The following is a 5,322-nucleotide window of genomic DNA, read 5'->3' as shown; positions in this document are numbered from 1 at the left end:
TCCTTCTGGATCCCGCCGTGCCTCCTGGTGTCTCTTGGGTCCTACCGTCAGGCTGTCCGCTTCACCCCCTCTCTTGCTCGCCTCCTGACTGTGTTGGAATAGTCCCCTTTAGCCGCTCCGTACAGTCTGGGAAGACTCCCCCCACCCACCACCCCCGCTAGGATCCCTTGCTCCGCTGACTCTCTAGATGCCCCACTTTTAATTTCCTGGCTCCTCCTCACTGGTCCTGTGTCTCCTGTCCGAAGCCCTGGTGGAGGAGTGGGGCGAGACGCCTCAGTCTTTGGATCTGATGCCCAGAAGATGCTTGTTCAGCCTCTCTGTTGCCGTCTGCCGAGCCCAGGTGTCTACAGCCTCATGCGCCCTTCCCATCCCCATGCGGCTCCCCTGTCCCACCCTGGAAATGGCTCAGGGCAAGGCCACCAAAGACCTCACCAGGCATACCGCACACAGTGGATGAGGTGGCCTGGCTCCCCAGACCCCACTGCCCTCCTTCTGCCCCATTACTTGCCTGTTATTTAGGGTTCCATCCTGAGTCTACTCCAGTAGTCACTCTTCCATCTCTGAGATCGGTCCCTCTAAGACTCCAGTCTTCCTGGGATCTTTCAGGTTCTCTCCTGAGCCCCAAATGGAAAGCCTTGTGGGCTAGTCTTCTTCACTCTTCACTGGACCCAGCATCCCTTCTTGCCCACCATCCCTTCTTGCTCACTTCAACCACTGATGGATTTAGTTAACAGACCCCGTTAGCTCTCACCGAGATGGCAGCTCCAGCAACTCCTTGATCTCCCATCTCCATTCTTGGGCTCCCTGCCCTGGCAGCTTTTTTCAATGCCTCAGTAGTGTCAAGCTTTTTTCAACCCCAGGGCCTTTGCTCATGTTATTCTCTCTGCTGAGAAACTTTTCCCCCCTCACTTGGCCTGAGCAAGCACGAGGGTACTTTCACCCTTTAGGTCATAAATTGGGAAGTAGGAACCATGACTCATATAACTGCATTAACAAAATGGAATTTATTGGCACAAGTAACTGAAAGTCTAGGTCTTTGAGCATGGCTAGATGTAAATGCTTAAACATTATTATCAGAACATAGCCTCTCCATCTTGTACTTCTCTGAGTATGAACTTCATGCTCCTCCAGGACTTCCCAGTCCTGCCCCCTCAGGATACCTCATTCTCATACTGCCAGCAGAAGCCTCAGTGCCGAGTAGGTCACATTCCATCCCAGAAAGTCACTGTGGTCTTGAAGCTGGAGGAAGCTGATTGGCTAGGCCTGCACCAAGGATGGGGGAATGTGCTTGTCTCCAACCCAAGGAGGGAGAATGATGGGGTCAGGGACTCCCCAGGGATTACTGGGAATGAGCACCTGAGCAGGCTTGGCCTCTGCTGGGCCTGCCTGTTGCCTTAACTTCTCTTTCCTTGATTCATTCTTCTAGGGGCAATTCTCTTCTTGCCTGGCCCCCTCTAGGCTGTGAGCCCAGAGGCAGGAACCAGCCTGTCTTATTCACCACAGGATCCTCAGTGCCTATGAGTGAGGAGGAGCCCCCTCATATTATAGATGGGGAAACTGAGGCAGGGGCTTGGCTAAGATCACACATCTGTGTTCATACTAAGGGGCCCTGTGCTTTGTTCCTCATGTCATCTCCGTTACCCTTCCATCAACCCCTCTTCCCAACCTCCTCCTAGCATTCTCACAGCCATCCCCCCCACACCACACGACCCCCATTCCCGCACGTGCCTACAGCTGTCTGCCTGTCTGTCTACTCATCTTTTCTAAACTCCTCCCAGGGTGTCCACACTGTGATCTCTACTTCCTCTGTTCCAAAGCTGCCACGTGCAGCTCCCAGGCCCCCCACTGATTCTGACATGCACACAGCAGCCCCTCACCAGCATGCGGCTTGTTAGCGACTGCTTTCTACATCACACAACTGCCCCTTGGCTACACTGCCTCAGTCTCTTCAAACGTGTCTTCTTCCAGCTTTCTCTGGATCATGCCTGTCCCAGGGCTCTGTCCCCACTGCTGGTCTTACACCTTCTCTCTGAGTCCATCCTTGCTTGTGGCCTCATTCTCACCCTTGGGCTGTAGCACATATAGGTCCTATTCATATAGGAGATTCATGGGGTATCTTCTATGCTGAGTTCCAGATCTATCCTCAGACATGCTGCTCCCACCCACAAGCAATCCATCCCTCCTCCCAGCCCTGCACTTCCTGCAGGGCTTCTGGCTTGGACAATCCAACCTCCAGATGGGGCTTCCCATCCCACCTCTGCTCAAAACCATCCCTGGCTCCCTGTTGCCCTGTTGCCCTCAGGACCAGCCTGAGCTCCTCCCACCCACTCCCACCACACTGACTGCTCCAACCCACCCACAGACCCCTGGTCCCCACAGATAGACAAAGTGCCATCTCCAGAGGGTGGGCTCATTGGCCCTCTGGCCACGCCCCTGCTGTCCCCAATGCCTGAATGCCTTCCCTTCCTGTCTTCTCCCTACACCCACACGTTCCTCTGGTTAACTGCTCCTATTCTTCCACCTTAGGTCAGAGATTGCCCAGTCTAGGGATCCTTCTGTGCCCTCTTCCCTGAACCAGACTCCTTCTGTCCTGTCCTCTCCCCTGCGGGAGGATGTTTACCCATGTGTGCATTGACGTCCTCTTCGGGTCTGCTTGTGGCAAACCCTGAGCCTGGTGCTTAGTGGATGCTCAGAGAACATCACCGAATGAATGAATGAATGAATGAGTGACTTTCCAGCACTTTCACCCATGGGGCCAGTTCTCCTGTGTGCAAGATGTGGTCAAAGAGGCCTCCTAGGGCACCCTTGGGAGAGCCCGGGACCAGCATGACCAATAGAGCAAGTCCTAAAGCATCCTGCAAGCTTGGAAAAGTGTGTGTATTCTTTTTTTTTTTTTTAAGATTTTATTTATTGGGCAGCCCGGGTGGCTCAGCGGTTTAGTGCCGCCCTCAGCCCAGGGCATGATCCTGGAGACCCGGGATCGAGTCCCACATCAGGCTCCCTGCATGGAGCCTGCTTCTCCCTCTGCATGTGCCTCTGTCTCTCTCTCTCCTCTCTGTTTCTCATGACTAAATAAATAAAATCTTTTTTAAAGATTTTATTTATTTAGTCATGAGAGACACACAGAGAGAGGCAGAAACATAGGCTCCCCGTGGGGAGCCCAATGTGGGACTCAATCTCAGGATCCCAGGATCATGCCCTGAGTTGAAGACAGACACTCAACCACTGAGCCACCCAGGTGTCCCATATGTGTGTATTCTTACCACTGGCCCCTGCCCCACCAGGAGGGGACCCTAGGGCAGCTGAGAAGACACAAGCTCTTCCTCTGCCCACCTTGGGTCTCCTTTCCATCTTTCTTATTCTCTCTGCCACCACCCAGTCCTGCCCTGGTCCTTTTGGTCAGTGACCTTGGTCATAGTTCCTTTGCCCTCCCCTTGGCTTCTGCTTTCTTCCCCAGAGTGCATTCTGTAGCTGTCTCTAGCAGCCCCCCACCCCCTCCTCACCTTGCCCTGCCAACTCTATTCCCTCCCAGTGCAGCCTCTGTCTCCTGCAGCCTTGCCCTCCCTCCACTGAGTACAGCTGCTTTCCTCTAAGAAGTTAAGTTGAATTGATCTGCTGTTTAATTGCCTGATGTGTTCATTGCCTACGTGGCCTATTGGCAGAAGTGGCTAAGGTGGTGGATAGGCAGAGAGCTGGGGTGTCTCAGTGCCTGAGTGGGCACCTGCCTGCCCACCTGGGAGCATTACAGTACGGATGTGCTTCCCAGAGAGGCCGGGGCAGTAGTAGGAGAGTGTACCCACCTACTCACACATGCATTCTTGGACACACAACACTCATTGGCATACTCTGCTACCAGCTACAGCCAACAGCTGTCTCTCCTAGGCCTGGCATTCAAGGCCTCCATGATCAAGCCTCAACAGACCATGCCAGCCACACCTCCTCAAGGTATCCCCGGGGACGCTGGGGGCTGACCAGAGGAGGCGGCGTTCCATCTCTGTCCATCAGTCTGTCTGTGCATCTGGGGAGGCACCAGTCACTCTGGGGGCTCCACTCTACAGGCACTTCTCGCTGAGCCTGACAGGGTGGGCAGGGATGAGCCAGGCCTCACACTCATGCACAATCTCCCTCCTCTCTCAAATCCACACTGGGCAGCACCTGGACTCTGCCTAGCCCTGAGCTAACCCCGAGCTCTGGAAAAGGAGGAGGGGTGACAAGGAAGACCCATCCTGGAGGAGGCAGAGTCAGACGATGAGCCCTCACTGAGCACCTAGTATGTGAGGAACTTTGACACCACTGTTGCTGTCCCATTTGGTGCTCATCACAATCCCAGCCATCCTGTCCCCTGCCTGCACACGCTCCACGTCCCCCCTCCCCGTCCAACTAGCAGTAAGCTCCTCGGGGAGTGCCCATCCCAAGTCACACTGCCCTGCTTCCCCCTCTCCAGCATTCCTTGGCCAAGGATAAATCCCAGTTGCACCTGCTCTCTGGGCCAAGCAGGAACCCTGGGGTAGGGGGTGAGGGGGAGAGTGGGCTCTATTGTCCCTTTCGCTCACTGCTAACCTAGGTTCATCTCGCTATTTCTGCCGTGATGCTCTCTGATCTTGCCTCCTCTGGCCAAGGTCCATGTGCCAGGCAGCTTCTTAGGTCCTCACAGGCTCTATGGTAGAGGTGTGCCTCATAACCCCATTGTATACATGGGGAAGGTGAGTTGTTGAGAGTTTAAGTGACTTGCTGGGGAGCTCACAGGTAGAAAGTGGCAGAGGCAGGAACTGACCCTGGATCAAGTCATCATTGGGCTGGCTGATATCCAACTCCTTCGACATCTTCTAGACAGGTAGGAAGACGGAAGCCCTGAGGCCAAGAAAGAAAGATGCATGGTGGTTCCATGCCCCGCAGCATGCATGGTATTCAATACATGGTATTCTTTCTGGAAGACAAAGCTTCCTCCTGAGAATTTCCTGCAGATTGGATTCCAGATTACAGGGAGCATGTCTAGGGATGGGATGCAATCCCTCCCAGGCCACAGCTCACATCCAGTGCCCTCTTATCTCCACAGCCCCTGGGGCCTCTCTTTGTGGGGTAACGTTAGCTGCTCCTCCCCTTTGAAGGAAAGTGACCAAAGGGGTCTTTGTCCAGCACTTGGCCTGGGAAGCTGACCTTGGATGAGTGAGTACAGTGGCTACTGTCCATAGCCATCCCTCCAACTCCTTTCTCTCCCCAAGGGAGGAAGGAAGAGGTGGTGAGAGGAGGAGGGGGAGCGGCAGAGGAAGAAAAGAGGGAGAAGGGAGGGGAGGTAGGGAGGAGGGTGAGGAGGCTGGCAGG

The 5,322-nt window shown here is 54.6% G+C and overlaps 1 long non-coding RNA gene across 1 annotated transcript; it reads right to left on the bottom strand.

Annotated features, from left to right (window-relative positions):
- Positions 1–985: 985 nt before the first annotated feature.
- Positions 986–4,851, bottom strand: LOC112665834 (uncharacterized). Its single transcript, XR_004807472.2, has 2 exons — positions 4,561–4,851; positions 986–1,263 (listed from the first exon to the last, which is right to left on the bottom strand). It is a non-coding gene; the product is annotated as an uncharacterized LOC112665834 (long non-coding RNA).
- Between the last annotated feature and the right edge of the window lie 471 nt (positions 4,852–5,322).

The sequence above is a fragment of the Canis lupus genome, chromosome 20 (genome assembly GCF_003254725.2).
Source record: "Canis lupus dingo isolate Sandy chromosome 20, ASM325472v2, whole genome shotgun sequence".
NCBI lineage: Eukaryota > Metazoa > Chordata > Mammalia > Carnivora > Canidae > Canis > Canis lupus.
Note: the sequence above shows the minus strand (reverse complement) of the source record. Positions and strands in the feature narration are given on the sequence as shown.